Source organism: Echinops telfairi, unplaced genomic scaffold (assembly GCF_000313985.2).
Source record: "Echinops telfairi isolate 266 unplaced genomic scaffold, ASM31398v2 ScPeMD7_7469;HRSCAF=8507_1, whole genome shotgun sequence".
Taxonomy (NCBI): Eukaryota; Metazoa; Chordata; class Mammalia; order Afrosoricida; family Tenrecidae; genus Echinops; species Echinops telfairi.
This window is the reverse complement of record NW_022111373.1, coordinates 77,797,311-77,816,249: the sequence shown is the minus strand read 5'-3', so window position 1 is coordinate 77,816,249 and position 18,939 is coordinate 77,797,311.

Sequence of the window (18,939 nt, the reverse complement as noted above, 5' to 3'; positions counted from 1 at the left end):
GAAGTCGAAGGGCGAAGTGGCGAGGGTTCACTGTATAGCTATTTACAGGAGTAGAAAGCCTCGTCTTTCTCCCTGGGACCTGCTGGTGGTTTCAAACTGCTGACCAACATGTAACCGACTATGCTTTGCTCATGAATGCTACCTCCAGTGGTGTTTCTATTCTGTCAACACTAAACAACTAAGACACAGTTCTAGTCTAGAGCAGTAGGTCTGCTCTTTCCACTTCATGCCTCCTTTCTTCTACATTTTACCCAGGAACCACCAGGGGCAAGTGCCTCCTCCCAAGTGGCAGGCAGCCACAGACACACTCCAATTCCACCAGCTGCACTGGCTGTACAATAGCAGCTGCAGCTGCCAATTGAAGAGCAATCTTCGCACATCCAGCGTGGAAAGAGCTCTTCATTATGAGGGCCTTTCTAGGCACACCTGCACTCGCTGATGACAATCCCAGTAGCACCATCTTCTAATGAGCATTGAGATGTGCAACAGCATTGAGATTTATCTCTGAGAATTATTATCTGACTACAGCGGTCACATGTGACATGGGCTGTTGAATTTGTGTCCACACAGCTCTGTATGCATGTACTCTCCGTAGAGCTGCTAAATCCAATGCCTTTTTGGAATGTGGAAACACTTAAAAATCTCATGGCTGAAGCTCCCATCCTGAATTAGAGACATTTTCGATATATAGAAAGTTCATTTTTCCTTCTGGCTCTGCTTGACATGTAAATACTCTTTCAGTCTAGTAGGAATAAGCCTCTTGAGAAAGTGCATTTAGTTCTTAGGCAACCTATTCCTTGAGCAGAATTCCAATTTTGCAGTGCCTGAAACACGAACTAGCATATATGCTGATTTGTTGTAACTGCAAGAACAAATCTCATTAACAAGCCCAGGAGGGATCAGGCTGGAAATGCACCATTCTTCCAGGTGGGACCATCCCTCTGTTCAACACGCTTCTTGTACTGTCTAGTCCTCATCCCCAGGTTCATGGATAATCCATGCTCTGATAGAAGGGATTTGGAGCCTAATAAATCCACCCCTTTCAAACTCTAGGGAGTCAATGGCTAACACGTTCAAAGACATCATTCTAATTGGTGATTTCCAAGGTTCCCTCCTGCTGTTTCTGGAACCTGAAATAATTCAATAAACAATTAAAACAGACACTTTTATTTTCACACAGTAAAGTTGGGAGGGGGGGAGCTAGTTAGAATAGCATAAGAGCCGAGTTCCAAACAAACAATAACTTGAGACTTGCAGTGCGTTGGCTGGGCTTGCGCGCTGTGGTTGGGCCATAACGTGTCCTCTGGCTTGAGCTTCTCTGGTTTCCCATACAGAGTCGCTCAAATTCCTGGATTACCACCTGGCAGTTTAACCACCTCACTGGGATGTTTCTGAAAGAATAAAAGACTTCCCAAGAATGCACTTGCAAACACGATAGTGTTTGTTTATAGACAACACTCTTACTCTAGAGCAGATCCTTTTACTTCTCCTTTGCTGGCTGGGATCTGATCTCCCTGGAAAGCTCAAACCTGTCTTGCACAAGAAGAGGAAATGGCCTTGGAAATGATGAGCTCACATGTGTGGAAGAGTCCCAGCTCTTTACAATATGCTCCTATCTACTCTACTCATCCCGTTCTCTCCGTGGCTGTGGGAGGAGAACACACATGGAAGGCTGATCATGATCTGTCTGAAGGAGAATCTTTTTATGGCATCTGTTCAATAACTTTTCCATATTTGTCACCTTCATAGGAAGAGTCTAGAAATGAAATGAAATGAAATGAAAGCACCGTGTTTGGCTGAAGACCTGTGTGCCCTTCCTTCCACCCTGGGCCTTTGTGATCTCTTCTGTCCTTCTGGAAAAATGCCTTACCCATTTTAGGAGGCACCCTGGTGTCATAGTGGTGACACAGTAGTGAAACTTTGGGCTGCTAACTTCATAATCTCAAGGTCAGTTGTTCGAAACCATCAGCCACTCTGAGAGAGATAGAGAAAGCTTTCTCCAACCAGAGAGCGTTACCGTTTGGGAAACCCGCAGGGACATTTCGACTCCGTCCTGTAGGGTCACTATGAGTTGAAATTGACTCAATGGCAATACGTTTTTGAGACCCGTTATCGCGATATCTTTATCTTAATGAGAGTCCCTGGGTAGTGCAAACTGAAATATTGGAGGTCTGAGTCTAGCCAGAGGCACCTCAGAAGAAAGATCTGGCATTCTACTTGTGAAAAATCAGCCACTGAAAAGTCTGTGGCGCATAGTTCTACTCCGACACACATGGGGCCATTGTGACTCGGAACTGACCAGTGGGAACTGTCATCCTAAGGGGATTCAGAGCTTTGAGCTGAAACTCTGACAGTTGCCTCAGGACAACAGAGCCTCCTGTCTCCCCTGAAATCCTATTTGTGGACATTTTGTTTCCAGTGGGGACACCAGAAAGGGCTTCCCTTTGATCCAAGGCACAGAGGCAGCTTCTGTGAGCTCAATTCCCCCAAATCAGAGTCTGTGGCAGGTCCTGATTAATGGGAACCTCAGACTTGTGAAGTCAATTAAATCAAGTGAAAATTAATTATCCAATGGGTATGTCAATTCCAACTTGGCCTTTTTTTTATTTTTACGAGCTGCACAGAGTCAGTTTAACATTGACTGGTGTGGGGGGAGTGGGGAGATCATTATAAAAGAGAAAAAAATTCCCCACTAGAATGAAAAGATAATGGTTCTATCCAAAAAGATTCTTTGTGAACTAAAGAGGCAATCAATACTGAAAGGGCACGTACCAGAAGTTGAATAGAATTGGGGTTACTACATGAACCCATTGTGTAATGAACTTCCCACTGTCTGCCTGGCTCTCTCTCCCTAAGGGTTTCCCATGGGTCCTCATTTTCCCAAGACTTTCTTGCACCTGAGGTCCCACTACCTCTCTTCCTCCCAGCAAGTCGGTGTCTTAGCAACCTTGGAGGTGGGGGTCAGGACCATGCACTGAGGCTCCAGAAGCTAGTAACCCTCATGTGGTTTGCATGTGTTCATAATGACATGCTCGGAGTGTGTCAGCCAGTACCATCTGGGGCGCCTGGAGCAGTGTCTGTGAGCCCGTGACAAGTGTCAGGCCAGAGGATGGGAAATCTATTGGATAATTACAATTCCCTTTCAGGCAGGAAGACTTGCTGGCACTAGAATGTCCACATCTGCTAAACCCATTACAACGTCACTGCTCTTCCCAAGTGTTACAATAATAGCCATCTATCTGTCTAGCATCACAACTCTTTCCTGGGCACTATTGCAGTTGTCAGGTACTACAAGGTCACCAGTTCAAACCCACCAGCTGCTCTGCAGGGGGGGGGGGAGGCGGGGATAGAGCGATCTGCTCCATAAAAATTCACAGCTTTGGAAACCCTATATAGAATCAATATGCATCGAAATGGACTTGATGATTGTGGATTTGGATTTCTTTGTTTTTGCTTTATTGGTGTCCCCAGATGTGGTCCAGTCTGTATCTAACAACATACTGGGTCATATGGGTTTCCAGTTGGGATCACTGGCCAACTTTCTGTTTCCTTATTTTGGAAAACTCCTATCAGGTCACTGGGGATTGAGTCAACCTCTCCTGCAAAGGGGTTGAGTTCTGTGCTGGTATGGGAAACTAATTGCTGGGGTAAAGACTGTGTGTCCTAAGCCAGTGCTTCCTAATTTAAGGAAAACATACAAATTACTTGGAGAGGTGGTGAAAAACCATTCTGAGCTCTGAATGCATTCTTGAATGCATTTCCTCAGGACCCCTGAGGAAGAGCCTGGGACTTTGAAATCACGCTGAATTGTAAGGTCCTACCCCCTCGGTGGTGTAGTGGTTAATGAGTTGGGCTTAGATCAGCAAGCTCAGCAGTTCGAAACCACCAGCCAACTCTGAGGGAGAAAGACCAGGCTTTCTATTCAAGAGTTGCAGACTCAGGAACCCACAGGGTAAGGTGACCAGATTTTAGCATTGGCAAAGTGGGACACCAGCGGGACACCATTGATAAAACTCATATCCTGGAGAAATAACCACATGGCAGCCGAAAACCATATACCCTAGCTTGTTGTGCATTCTTTCCAAAAATCAGGACTTTTTTAAAATGCCGCGGGACGCGAGATAAATTGTTAAAAATTGGGACTGTCCCGCCAAAAGCGGGATGTCTGGTCACCTTACCCTAGGGGCAGTTCTACCCTGCTGTTAGGATTGCTATGGGTAGGCATCATCTGGGTGGCAGTGACCCCCTTGCTACTTGCTACTCAAAGTATGACTCCATCCTGCAAATATTATCATGACGTGGCAACCTGTGTGACCCAGGTGCACTCAATCAAAATTTATATTTTAATAAGAACATTGTTTACAACTTTAAACTTGATGCTTGTACACAAGGTGGCAGATCAATTGCTATCGGCATCATGTTGGAGCTTGTTAGAATTACTGACTCTCAGGTCTCAGTCCACACCTACTGAATCAGAATCTGCATTTTAACAAGACCCTCAGTGATTCTATGCTCATTAATGTAGGGGAGGCATTGGCAGAGAGGGCCTCTCTAAAGAGACAACATTAATGCTAAGACCTGAAGGATAACAAGAAGGAGCCAGTTATTTGGTTGTTCATGGGCAGCGCATTCTTGCCAGAGAGAATATCATGTAAGCCCCAGACAAGAGTTAGGAAGGAGGAGCAGATGGAAATTTACTGTGGTTGAAGCCTGGCAGGAGATGGGCAGCATTTTAAGAGAAAAACCTGAAAACATAATCAAAAAACTGATTGTATTAGTGTGTTAGTCTGGGTACTTTAGAGAGACAAATCTACAGAAACTCATGTATAACAGAGAGTTTTATATAAAGGTTAAGTGCGCATCAAGAAAACATCCCAACCCAGTGCTGCCCAAGGCCACAAGTCCAACATTAACCCATATGTCCGACATCAACCCACAAAGTCCTCCTCCATCTCACAAAACACACACAATAATGCCAACTGCAGGAGGAAAGCTGAATCAGTGAGTGTGTAAGCATCTCAGCACTGGCAGGGGTCTCCACATGACTGCTCCAGCACCCAGGGCTGCATCGGGGATGGTCCATGTGGCTTCTCCACAGGGATGTCTTGCAGGAAGTGAGCCTTGCCAGCTGAAGGAGGGAACTGGCTAAGGCAGCTCACCCTGGTCCGACCATCACAAAGCAAGAGACCTGAGAACTAGAAAAGTGAGACTCACTGGGCCATTTATCTCTCCGCCCTTCAATTAATCCCACATGTGTTTATTGGCCAGGTGGCACAATAAACTTAAGCTATCTCTATTAGTCTTAAAACTATCTACTATTTGGAGTCTGATCTCGTTTTTTTCCCCCTCTCTCAAAGTGAGGCCACCGATAGGTTGAAATTAAGGGAAAACAATGATCTGACCCAAATTCAGGATATATATTTGGGGGGAGGGGCGGGGAGTCCCCAATTAGTTGATGAATTGGCTATGGAGTAGGGGGAATGAAAGAAAGAGCATCTGAGAATGTTGTTGTGGCTAGGTGCCGCTGAGGTGGATCTGACCCACAGTGACCTTCTGCGCACAGTGAAACCCTGCCTGGGCCTGTGCCAGCCTCACAATTGTTCCTCTGCTTCAGCCCCTCGTGCAGTGTGTGTGTGTGGTGTGGATCCATCCGCGGTGTGGATCCATCCGCTCCAGAGTCTTCCTCAACGTTACCAAACATGATGTCCTTCTCCCAACATCATGTCCAAAGTCTGTGGATGAAGTCTCGCCATCCTGGCCTAAGGAGCAGTCTGGCCGCATGTCTTCCGAGACAGATCGGTTTGTCCTTTTGGCAGTCCGTGGTACTTTCACCATTCTTCTCCAGCACCACAACTCAAATGCATCATCCTTCTTCTTTAAGTAATTTGCTTATAATCCCTTCATATTTGGGAGATTGTAGCATTATTTGGCAAGATGGAAGAGACTAGAGAAATGGAGTATAGGGTGCGGGTAATGGTGAGAGACGGAACTAAATTTATATTTCAGATTCAAGACATCCACGTGAAGAGGTAAATAGTTAGATACTCAAATCTGGAGATAAAGGGCATATCGGGACGGGGCCTGTGAACATGGGGTTACTAGACCCTCGGGTGCCATGTTGTGTGTGATTTTAAGTTTTAGGGGGAGGGTCACTCGCCAGAACATTAGAAAGCTTGTTCTGGTAACACTGCGTCATTGTCTGTGTTCTGCTGGGTTTTAAGCGGGGATACCGAGCTCCACTGTGAAGAGGGCCATGAGCCCCACACTGCCCTTGCACTCGAGTTACTGAGGGATGCACACCACTGGGTTCTGAGGGTGCAGCAGCCTTGCATTTTGTCAATGCTTCATTCCTGCGTAGCTTTCCAATGTGTGGCTGTTTACTCTCTCAACAAAAAGCAAGTTAGAATTATCTTGCTTATCCTGGTTTCATAGTTTGCTTCTCTTGCTGTCAGCCATGGCCCATGCAGGCCAGGACGTTGACAACTGGCGTCTGTATAGAACTGTATCCTCTGCCTGTCGAAGCCAGCCAGGCATGTCATGAGTGCTCAAAACAATAAGCCTGAAATGAGAGGATGGGCCGTGGAGGAGATTTCACGATACAAGTAAAAGACAGGAACATGTAAAAGCCTGACATTGAGAGAAGAGTTAGAAAAAATCATAAGGGCTTAATAAATCTAAGACCCTGAGACCACTTACCTAGGAGATTTCCCAGTGCAGCTCCTAACTCAGCAGGCCCTGACGTCATTGCTGATCTGGAGCACAGTAAAATTATTCACGCTCATGGTGATGGCGCTGAGTCATCAAGAAGAAGTTGAAATATGTCCAGTCACTAGATGTGAAATGGCAAGGAATAAACCGTACATCTTTGAAATAATTGTATTCCGTTGCAATGAGTATTTTGGGCCTGAAACCCTTAGGATAGTCCAACAACATATACCAAATGAGGCAAAACTGCATGCCTCTTCATGCTCAGTCATGAAAACTTCTGCAAACCCTAGTCAGTCACTTTAGTACATGTTAATGGCCTTAATTACCATAACATCCATCTGAAGATTAGCAGAATGCATTTTGGGGGAAATGACAGACTCTTGTTACTGACTAACTTGAGTATATTTTCTTTCTGTCCACCATCACCACCGCACGCGGGAGAATATTAGTAGTGTTACCAGAGCGCAGAACAAGGGCAAAACACCTCATGCAAGATAGATAAAGCCACTTGTGTAATTAGCATTTGGAAAGCCTGTCAGCAGTGCTCCGGCCCTCAGTGATCCTCAGGAGCCCAGCTGTATGAATGTAGATGTTCCCAAGGGGGGACCAAAACCTTGTATAACGTACACATCATCCAAGAAACCAAGTTCACGGCCACGGAATTGATTCTGACTTATAGTGATCCTCTTGGGGGCAGATAGCCTCCTCTTTCTCCATTGGAGTGGCATCATACATTTTCCTTTTGGGGGTGGGGTGGGGGAAGATAACGATGTGTTTCCCTGCCAATCATTTGGAAGAGTGGGACTTTGAGGCCGAGACTCCACCTGTTCCCGTTCTCAGTCTCCTTCCTCTATGACGGCTAAGGAATCAGGGTGGGTATTTGTAAGTGGCCACCGCTCCGGAAGTGACCTAATGCATTAATGGGCCTAATAAAGATTGTGAGGGGAGTTTGAGATGACGACAGCTAGTCCCAGCCTATTGTTTTCGCTAGTGACCTCTGAGTTAACGCCAACTTACAGTGACCTTTGTGTGATGGAGTTGAGCTGCCCCTTGGGTTTTCTTGGTTGGAATCTTTTTGAAACCAAAAAGGAAAAAAGTGAAGAAAATATGGTGTTTTCAAGGACTTCATTTTACTTGGATCTGCACGATATGCTGCAATGGGTCTGTCTACCCTTAAAGCGCCCAGAAGCAAAGGTGTCACCGTGAGGACGAGGTTGCTCCTGGCCCAAGCTTTGGGGGTTTTTCAGTCACCTCACAGGCATGTGGAATGGAAAATGAGTCAGGAAGACCGAAGAAGAAAGATGCCTCTGAGTGGCGGTGTTGGAGAAGAATGCCAAGTACGCCGCGGATTTCTGGGAGAAAGAACAGACGCATGAAGAGGAGGCTCCTGAGAAGCAAAGGTGATGAGACGATTTTCTCACGGATTGTAGACGTGTGCCCAGGAGGGGCCTGAAGGAGGACATGATGCTTAGTAAAGTAGAAAGTCGATGAAGAAGAGGAAGATCTTCCATGAGATGGACTGACAGACTGACTTCAAACAGAGCAACGCTTTTGAGAATAGCCCAGGACCTGTCAGTGTTCTGTTCTTTTGGGCATTGGGTCATTATGGGTCAGGACTGACTCAGCGATACTAACACAACAATGATCGCAAGGACACATCTCCAATTCTTCCTCCCATGGAGGTGGCTTGCTGGCTGGATTCAGCCCTCTAGCCTTTCCCTTAGTAGTTGAGTGCGTCACCATTTTGCTACCACTTTTCTTTAATCCCTGGTTGTCGTCATTAGGTCACATTGAGTTGGTTAGTATGTTGAAATGGGTTGACTCTTCTCAAAAGACTGTCTCTCTGTCTCAAAAACTTTCAGAGTAATTCTGCTCTCCTCTGTAGAGTGACTAGGAGTCAGAATCCATTCTATGACAGTGAATTTGGGTTTTTGGTTTCTGTCTATTTCACATACACACACACACATACACACACTCACACATACACATTTATTGACTGTCATCTCTATTTGCATGTAAATTCCTTGAGGGCTGGGATCATGTATTTAGTTATATTCAAGGACTGAAAGTGAGATATAGGGTGGAAGAGAGTTGTTTATATCTGTTGATTTGACTGAGCGATGGTATTTGTAAGACAATTTGGAAGTCAATATATGTGAGGCTAAATAATGACAAAAGTTGAGTTTGGGTATCACAAGGCAGCTGTATAGCATTGTGATGCATATTCACAACATCTCTGACGGATTGGCATTAGGTACACATACCATCTACAGAACTTGCGTGATATGCTGTTTGGTGTGACTGGCTCCCCTAACCAAGATGACTCTCTTAAATCAACAAGGGAATCTAGAAAGGGGTACGCCTATAGAAAAAAGATCTGTCAACGCTAATAAAAGAGGCCCACTGAACCATGAACAAAAGTAAAAGGAATAATAATCTCTGATAAAATTTTACTGAGGATGTTTTGCACGCAGAGCTCAGACATGCAAATGCGTCATCTCACCTGCTCTGGACAACCCTACATGGCAGGTGCGATTAGGTTCCCGTGGAAAGCTGAGGAAGCCCTGAGAGTTCGGAGGCTCCTGCAACAATTCAGGTGATAAATAAAGGTGGCTAGATCAGGGAGCGAGGCGGGGTGATAAAGCAGTTGAGGTGATAAAGAGTAAAGAGATTGCATGACTTGTCTCAAGTCAGTCAACAATTGGGTAGTAGAGGTAGTTATTAAGTGCCATTGAGCTTATTTCAAGTCATAGGAACCCTGTATGCCGTAATAGAATTACCCCACAGGGTTTTGAGGCTGTAATCTTGCCCTGGTGGCAAAGTTGTTAAATGCTTGCTTGCTAACCAAGAGTTGTGATGCTTTGAAGCGACCAGCCACTCCCTGGAAGATATGGCACCTGCTTTCATAAAGATATAATCTGGGACTAAGAGACCCCATGAACCGCAGCCTCAATGGTCAGAAGAACCAGAGGGTACCCAGGTACCACTGCTGACTGCGCTGAAAGGTATCCCAATAGGAGGTCTTGGATAGAGTGGGTAAAAAATGTTCAACAAAGTTCCAAAATCATAGCAAAGACCAGACTTGCTGGTCTACTAGAGACTGGTGGAACTAACAAGTTTATGGCCAATAGACACCCTTCAAGCCCTGGAATTAAGCCTAACCCTATGGCTCAATTTTCAGTTACATCATAGGCAGGAGTACCAGATGAACAATAACACCAAGGAGTTAAACCAACCAGAGGAGATCAAAAGGCCAGGATTTGCCTGGGAACAAGCTCAGAATGCAGGGAAAGGGGACAAATGCAAGCAGTGGACACAGGGAGGAAAAGGAAAGAATGTCGGTGCATTGTAGAGAATGCCATCAATGCCACCAAATAAAAAGTACATAAATTATTGAATGGGAGCCCAATTTGTTCTGTAAACTTTTCACCCAAAGCACAAGAGAATTTTGTTTTTGAAATAAAGACATTTGCTGTTGCCTCTAAGAAAGAGAGAGAGCAATCACAACCCTGATGTGATAGTTAGGGTTTGTGTCACTTGGCCCTGCCTGTAAGATATTATAGATGGAGCACTCAGGTCACAACCTGATACCTTCTCGAGGGTGTGGCCTATTTGAGATCTAGAAAAGAGACACTGTAGTCCATTGTCTGTCTCGTCTTCCTCCTGCTGGCCTGGCGGCTGCGTCTGGTTCCCGTGGACTTGGTTTGGCCCAGAGAGTTGTCAGTGGCCTGCCATGTTGCAGGATCTTTGGCGTGCCTTGGATCCACTTGCCTCTGCCTCCACCAGCCTGAGGTCTTCCTGCCTCCTGCCTTGTCTCCTTGCTTCCTGTTCATTGGGCCAGTAGCTACGTGATTTGGGAAGGGAGTCCAGCTTAGCTACTGACTTACTGACTTGATTGAGCGGGACTGGAACTTACCTACTCTGCCTGTGTGAGCCGTTCTCTTCATATGCATTTCTTTCTTGATATAAAATTTCTTTCTTATATGAGGGTCACTGATTTTATTTCTCTAGGAAAACTAACCTAGCACACTTGGAAATCCCATGGGGGCAGTTCTGCTCTGTCCTGTGGGGTATTATAGATTGAATTGTGTCTCCCCAAAATATGTGTTGTAAGTCTTCACCTCTGTGCCTTTAGCTATAATCGATTTGGGAGTGCATTGTCTTTGTTACGCTAATGAGGTAGGACTCATGTAGGCTGTCCTTGAGCAATCGCTTTTGAGATATAAAAGAGAACAAACAAGGAAGCTGAGATAGGTGAAGAGAGCGTCCAAGCCACGCGAAGATCAACAAGTAGTAGAAGCTCCGAAGGGATAAGGCCCTTCCTCCAGAGCTGAAACAAAACCAAAACCTTCCCCCGGAGCCAGGACCCTAAATGCAGACTTCTAGCCTCCTAAACTGTGAGAAAAGAAACTGGCTCGTTCAAGTCATCCACTTGGGGTGTTTCTAGACTAACTAAGACGGTCGCTATGGGTGGAATGGATTCCTAGGTAACAGGTTTTCAGGTTTACTCTTTATGGGAGCAGCTCCCCCATCCTTCCTTCTGCAGAGCCACTGGTGGGTTTGGATTGTAAGCCTTTTGATTAGCTGAGCACTTCACCACTGTGCCAGCAGGACTCCTTGGTCGAGGCAGAGGCGATGCTATTACTGCACTCCCTGGGCTGGGCTCCCTGGTGGGGGATTCAAAGATTTGTATATTGAATGAAATAATTTTCCCCAAGGCCATTTCTAGTTCACTCGGACTCAGAACAATGAAATACTGAAAGACAGCCAATTAGCGAGGTCTTTTCTATTCTTTTTATAATACTAGGGCCAAAGCGTCCGTTGTTTTGCACACATCAGCATATTGCTCTTTGAGTATGGGAGTCCCACTGGGCTCACAGACGTGTCTTCCTGGCCACTCACAGGAGAACTGTCTGATAAGAGTGTCACCGCACCCAAAGACAGGAAACGTCTGAAATCAGAAATGCTCGTGCAATTGGCCCAAAGCCAAATGTCAGCATTTCCTCCTCTTTTCCCACATGGCAGAAGGCATTTCACACCACTTTCCATCATTTCTCTAAATCTGGTAAATGATATGAGCACTCTCCATGCCAAGAGACATATAATATGTGTATCAAAATAGATGTCAAGGTTGGTTTGTGACAAGAACCAGATTTCAGCAACCGAAGAAAGCAAATCTGGCTCTACTTTGGTTCCCAAACGGGTGAGTGCGAACGGGGCTCACTTTCCATTTATGTTCTTGTGGCTTAATATTTTCCAATAACATTTCTCCTACATGTGCTTATTTTCTTGAAGATACTGATTCTTGACCATCCTGATCATTTCTTCTTACTAGCATTTCTTTCTTCACCTCCAGCCTCACTGGGCCTTGGTGCCAGTTGATGAGACAGGATATTAGGATTCAGGCAGTCATTCATCCATTCAATAAATATTTATTGAATGCCAGTTAGGTTCCAGGAGTTGTTTGAAGGCACTGAAAATACTGTAGTGAACGGGAGAGAAATCCCTGCTCCCCTGGAAAGGCTGGCAGGAAACGAAGGAGGAAATTCATATGCAATACATCAGGTGGTGAGGAATAATATGAAGACAAGTAAAGAAGGGTTGATGGCTAAGGGGTAATTGGGGGTGTCAAAACCTTCAATGACAGGATGCCATTGCATCAGATACTATATGAAAATAAGGGAGCAAGCTATACAAGTGTCCAAGCAGAGAGCATTCCATTGAGCGGGCATAGCAAATGCAAAGGCCCTGGGTCACAGACTTGATTTTGTTCAAGGACTATCAAGGAAGCCAGTGAGGCCAGAACACCGAATGATGGAGTGTTGTTGTTGTTGTTGTTGTTGTTGTTGTTGTTAGGCGCCATTGAGTTGGTTCCGACCCATAGCGACCCATGCAAGCAGAATGAAACACTGCACAGTCCTCCGCCATCCTCACAATTGTTTCTATACTTGAGCCATTGTTGCAGCCAGGGTGTTCATCCATTTCATTAAGGGCCTTCTTATTCGCTGCCCCTCCTCTTTACCAAGCATGATGTGCTTTTCCATTCTGACAGCAGGTCCTGACAACATGTCCAAAGTATGTAAGATGAAGTTTCAGTAGCCTTGCCTCTAAGGAGCACTGGCTGTACTTCTTCAAGATGGGTGAGTAGTAGAAATAGGTGTCCCTGGGTGGTGCAGCTGGCTAACAGACTTGGCTGCTGAGCAAATGCTTGCAGGTCCAAGTGTAGAGAGTTGCCTTAGAAGAAAGGCTTGGCAATCACTTCCAAATAAATCAGTTCTTGAAAATGCTGCAGAGCACAGCTCTACTCTGACACGCACATGGGTTCGCCTTGAGTCGGAACGGATTTGATGCAACTGGCTATAGTGGGACGCAAGGCAAACAGATGACGAACATGGTCTGACTTCCATTTCCAAAGTTTATTCTGGCTCCTGTTGGCGAATCCACGGAACTTGGGGTAAGAGGCAAGGCAGGAAGTCTTCTGGGAAAGTCCCACCTAATGATGACAGGGACTTGGACTGCTTTGAAGATGGCCGCGTCCATGGAGAGACAGGGTTTTGAGTGTGAGTGGAGTTAAGATAATGGCACATTTTGGGGAACTTGGGTCACAACTCTACAAACTTGTTTTTGAAAATGTATCTTCTAGAATAACACCAGAAAAGATTGTCATACCCCTGCCGATGATTCATTTTGTGTCATGCTGGCTTCGAATGCATGTCAGTCCAACTGGTGCCTGCAGTGTGATGGAGCAGGACTGCTGTGATTGATCTCACATCCGGGCTTCTTTGGAACTTTCTAGGAGACACCTCCCTTGAAAGTTACGTCAAGTCATTAGTAGGATTGGAAGTGGTTGGTTCTTCTCCAAAAATGATTGGCTCTTAAAGGGTCAGACTTGACCTCGAACCATCTTGTCCCAATAGGGAAGCCAAGAAAGGAAAAGCAAATGTTGAGGTAAACTTGCAACACGGCCAACTGTGGGAGCCGACCAGGCGAGCTAAGCTCTGTGGAGGAGATGCCTCCATTTCTCCAGGGAATGACAGACAATTGTTTTCTGATGTGTTAAAAAAAAAAAGATAAAAGGAAGCAGAGGTGGTTGCTTGCCCACCCCTTAAAAGAGTGCCTTTGCTCACACTTGGCTACACTTTGAAGGAGTCCGAGGTCCACAGACTTGTCCGTTTTAACTCCATGTAACCTGGAGCTCCGCAGAGGTGTGGCCTATATAATAATCATTCCACTTAGAACAAGGGTCGGCAAAGTTTGAGATGGCAGAGCCAATCCTGTCCCTCCCAACAATTTAAAAATGATTCCAGGGCCCTAAATATATTTTTCCCAACAAGCGAGATCACCATTGCCTGAATAATATCCTTCCATTTTGTTCCCGCTCTCCTTGATTTTCCCTCAGGACGATCACACACACCCATTCTCTGGAGGTGGGTCCTACCTCCTCTAGGGCAGATCTAGACCAAGAGGGTGTGTAAATGGAAGCCCAGATATCTTCTTATCACCACTGCTGACCCTTGAGGCTGAAGATTATTGAGCAAGGACATGTAAGGTTACCCTTATGTGATCCTTACCCCCCAAAAGAACTTCGATTAGAACCTGAGAAGCATCCAAAGCTCGTGGGGTGCCCAGCTTTTCCTCCCTCCCCAAGTGAAGGTAGAAGAATAAGACAGGCAGGCATGTGGAAGCAAGCTCTCCCAAGGGGAGCTTATTCTGTCATCACAAACACCTTCTCCTGGATCCATTTCACACTTTCTCTTAGAAAAAGTAGTGGTTTGTTGAACCCTCAAGCTACCATGGGGACAACCTTGGGAGCTGGACCGGAACTCGGGACTGGGGGTTCTCTGGGCGATGCCATGTGCCACGGACACAGGGTTAGGTTGATTCCAAGTAAAGTTCTCTGGAACCAGGTGTGACTGCAGTGGCTGGAGGACAAGGTGCCCGTGGCTGAGTTGTTGATGGGAAACGAGGAGGGCGTGACTGGGAAGAGGTCACAGAACCCTTCCCAGCAGGTGATGGGGAATCCGTGAGAAGCTGCATGGCTTGCAGGGCCCTAGACCTCCCTCGAGAAGAACCAAAGGAGATCTGCGGCACTTTCATAACCCTTTGCCCAGCCGCTGAGGGGCAAGCTCCCAGGACAGCTAATCTCCAGCACCTGTGCTGATACTGTAACCTAGTGTCTGCCTTCGAAATGGCCCTGCCTTCTAGACGGTCTCCAAGGGCCCACCCTGACTACCCAAACCAAATGACGCACTCGCTCCCCATCTAGCCTCTGATGGCATCCCAGCGACAGCCACAGCCACTTCGAAGATCATCTCCCCGCCGGGGTTGTTGTGGAGCTGTGCTTTGGATTGAATCGTCTCCTTTGCACAGGTCTGTAGAGGACCTAGCCCCTGGCAACTGGGAGTGTCCACTTGTTGGACAATAGGGTCCTGGGAGATATTCTCAGTTACATTAAGATGGGGTCCTCCTGGCAGACACTGGCTCCTAATTCGGTCCCCATGGTGTCCTTAGAAAAGCAGCGAGACAGACTGACAGAGGGGAAACAGTCATGTGTCAATGGAAGCAGAGGCTGGAGGGACCGATCCACCAGCCAAGGAACACCATGGATTGCCAAGAAGACAGGCCGTGCGCGAGAGGAAAACAAGGATTATCCCTTAGAGCTGACGGACAGAGCATGGCCCTGTGTGCCCCTTGAGATAATTCCTATTTGCTGTTGGAAGCCTGTCAGCTATAGGAGACCCACACCGGGCTGCTGGTACCCCTTCAGTCCTGCGATGACTGCTTCTCTGCTGTCATGCTCAGCTCCTGTGGCTGTCACCGTCTCTCAGTGCCACTCCTGTCAGCCTGCACACGGCTCCTCTTCCTTCACTCTTCCCAGATACCGTGACTTGTCCATCCAAGGCTGCTGTGAACAGCAGGCAGGTACTAGCGTTCTGGGGGAGGGAAGATAATTATGGTACAGCAAAAATGCCAACGAAGAAGGAAAAGAGACGAGACTTGCACAAGCGATACCCTGTGAACGGCCCCACAATTTAGTTTAATCTCCCTGTCCTAAAGGCCCTCTCTCCTGAACACCTTCTCCATGCAGCTTTGACACCTGTTCTGGACCCAATGTCCCACTCACCCAGGCGGCACGTGGACAGAGTACTGTTACTTTAGTACAAACAAAGAACACCACCGTCAACTTCTTTGTTGAACTTCAGTCTAGACGCTAGAGCCACGCAGCCAGGGAGTGCTCCTGGGGCCACGGCGACTGTGGGATACAAGTGCCTGTCTTGCCAGACTGTGTGGCCTCATCACCACTACCCCTTATGGGCTTGCTTTCTGACCTCCCCTCAACTCTTCAGACTCTGCAGGGAAATGGCCAGACAGGAAAGACACGCTGGGCAAGAAAACCCCTTCCCCCAGCGCTCTCCTACAGGCAGATGTCCCCAAAGAGGGCCAAACATGTCATCCTAGGAAATATCCTGTACCCATTCATCCCACATAAAGTCTTTGGGTTCACTGGTAGAATTCTCACGTTATATTTAGGAAACCCAAGTTTGGTTGCCAGCCAATGCACCACCTGGGCAGCTGTCCGTGGAAGCTTGTGTGTTGCCGAGTTCCAGTGGGGCTTCCAGATTAAGAGCAGGAGTAAAGGCCTGATAATCTCCTGGACAACCAACCAATAACAACCCTATGGCTCCTAACTGCACAATCCACAACCCATCCTGAGGGTGGGGCTCTTTCCATTGTGCTAAGGGGAGCCATGATGTTGGGGCTGACTTGCTGGCAGCTAACAACAACAAGTGTGGTCATTCTGCACCTTCTGAGCAGCTCTAGCTAGGTGCTGTCTCTAGAACCCAGACACACTCCAGCTGAGCCTTTAAAGTCACAGAGCTGGCAGCTACTGGAGTTGCTAACAGAATCCTGTCGCCTGGTCCTATGGACGCCCTCTGCTCCGTTCCCCAGTGTTCCATTCCACGAAGCTTGTCAATGTTTACCATACACAGGGCTGAGCAAATGTTTACAGTGAACCTCCGCAGAGAACCCAGGACAACTCCCTAATCTATAACAGTCTCCTAGCAAAACAAGCCCGCCAAGTTCAAGGCATGACCGGCGGCTCCCTGCGCACGGCAATGGCTCTTTTCAAATGCCAGGAGGCCCCGCTGCTGCAGACAAATGTCTATGCTTGTGGTCTTTTGCAAGGTGGGTTTTCACAGTGAAGACCCCAGTCCAGATAAAGCACAATAAATAATCTTTCATTATTTCCATTCATCAAAGGTCACTCTGGGGACTCTCGTCTGAGCTTAGAAAACGGAAGGGTGCTGTGGTGGGGAGGCGGGGCCAGTTTCTGGCAGTGAAGGGAAGACGCATTCAAAGCAGTGACAGAAGCAGAAGGGGGAGAAAAGATATGAATTGTGTTCTAAAAAGTCAGCTCAATGGTTCTAATCAGGCCAATATTTAGGCTACAATGTTTGGCTGGATCTAGCTTGCAATTCATCTTTCCGAAAGCAGACACAAATGATCTGACCCGGAGCCAATTAATTTTTATTACGTGAAATTAGTCCCTATTTATCAGTGGAAGAGTTTGCAGGAGGGTAGTTTAGGCAGGGTGTTAGCTTTCCTCCTAATACGTGTGCTGTTGGGTCAGTTGAGATGGCGACGGTTTGCCTTGTCGTTTCTGAGTCAGTTTGCAGGTATGGTGGCTGAGCATAGAAAGGTTGATGGTTCAAGTCCACCCCCAGGTAGCACAGAAGAAAGGCCTGGTAATCTTCCCCTGGAAAAAGCAGCCATAGAACCCCCCCCCACTGGAGTACACTTTTATCCTAACGGTCAGTGTGAGTCAGGATCAACTGGCTTAGGTATTTATAGACATGGGCGAAAGAATCTCAATTGTGGAGTCTTTGGATCCTCAAACGAGGTGCAAGACTGAGAGACTTCAGGCTGGATCAGGATGTGTAAATTGTGACCTGGCTTGGCTGTGCAAATCCAGCCCAGGTAATCTGGGACAAGGGGTTATTTAGTGCCAATAAAGGGAAGGGGCTTTCTTTCCCATAGCTCCCTCTCCCAATGGTACTAGATACAAAGGAAGAGAGGCCAGAGAATGACCTGATCCAACACCTGCTCCTAGAGATTGACACTACAGTTTCCCAAAGATTCACCCCTCAGTCTCTTACCCCAGCTTTTCCAAAATTGCCCATCCTTTCTTACGGAATTCTGTCAAACCTCTTTGGCTTTAGGAAGCAAATATATGTGAATTTAGGAGACAATGTCACCCAGCTACAGAATGCTCACCTGATTTTTGCAATCATGTGCTCAACAATCTCCCTTTACAAATGAAAAAAAGAGGGAAAGGATGCATGCCAATGTCCCTGAAAAAAAAGGGGGGGCCTCAGGGCACCCAAACACACACACACACACACACACACACACACACACACACACACAGAGAGAGAGAGAAAAAAAGGGAAGCATTGTTTTTAGAAGGACTAAGCTAGATGTGGCAGGCTGAATCCACCATTGGCTTTGGACCTCCTACCATTCCTATTGTGCATTTCCGGGAAAGGAGTAAGTACAAACTCCCTTTTCTGACACATTTATTCTTCCTCCGTTAAAGATCTCCCCACAGCTTCCAAACTGCTCCTGGAGCAAGGGTTCCTGGGACATTTCGTCCTGCTTAGTTCTCTCTTGTTGGTTCCTGGATGCACAGTATCCGTGTTCTCTTGGGGTCAAGTACCCAGAAATCATTTCTGCACCAACCAAATGCCTCCTTTGTACCCCGAGTTGATCCTCTCTCCTAACAGAATGAATCTGCATATTTGGAAACCACTTATTGACACGACCACGTTCCAATGACTGTGTTGTGCATAAGGTCACTGCGTTGGGTTGGACGTGACTCCAAGGCACCAAACAACTTGCTGGTACATGACAATCAACATTCGGTGAAAACGGAAGATAATGACACCAGATCACAGAGTGGAAGATGGCTCTATCATGGCATAGCTGTGAGCCGTGGCCCTGCGGAATTGACCTATAACCTCAGCCATCACGGTCAGTGCTACTTCCCCTCGTGCCTCAGCGAGCATGACTCCTAAATGTACATTGTGAATGTGCAAAAAGCTGGATTGTGGATTTCGAAACCGTTGTCGTAAAAGTGAAACATTGGAGCAGCAGGTGTAGAGGACTTAGGAATGAAATCGATAGCAACTTTATTGGTCACGGCAATACCGAGTAAGCACCCTTGCCATC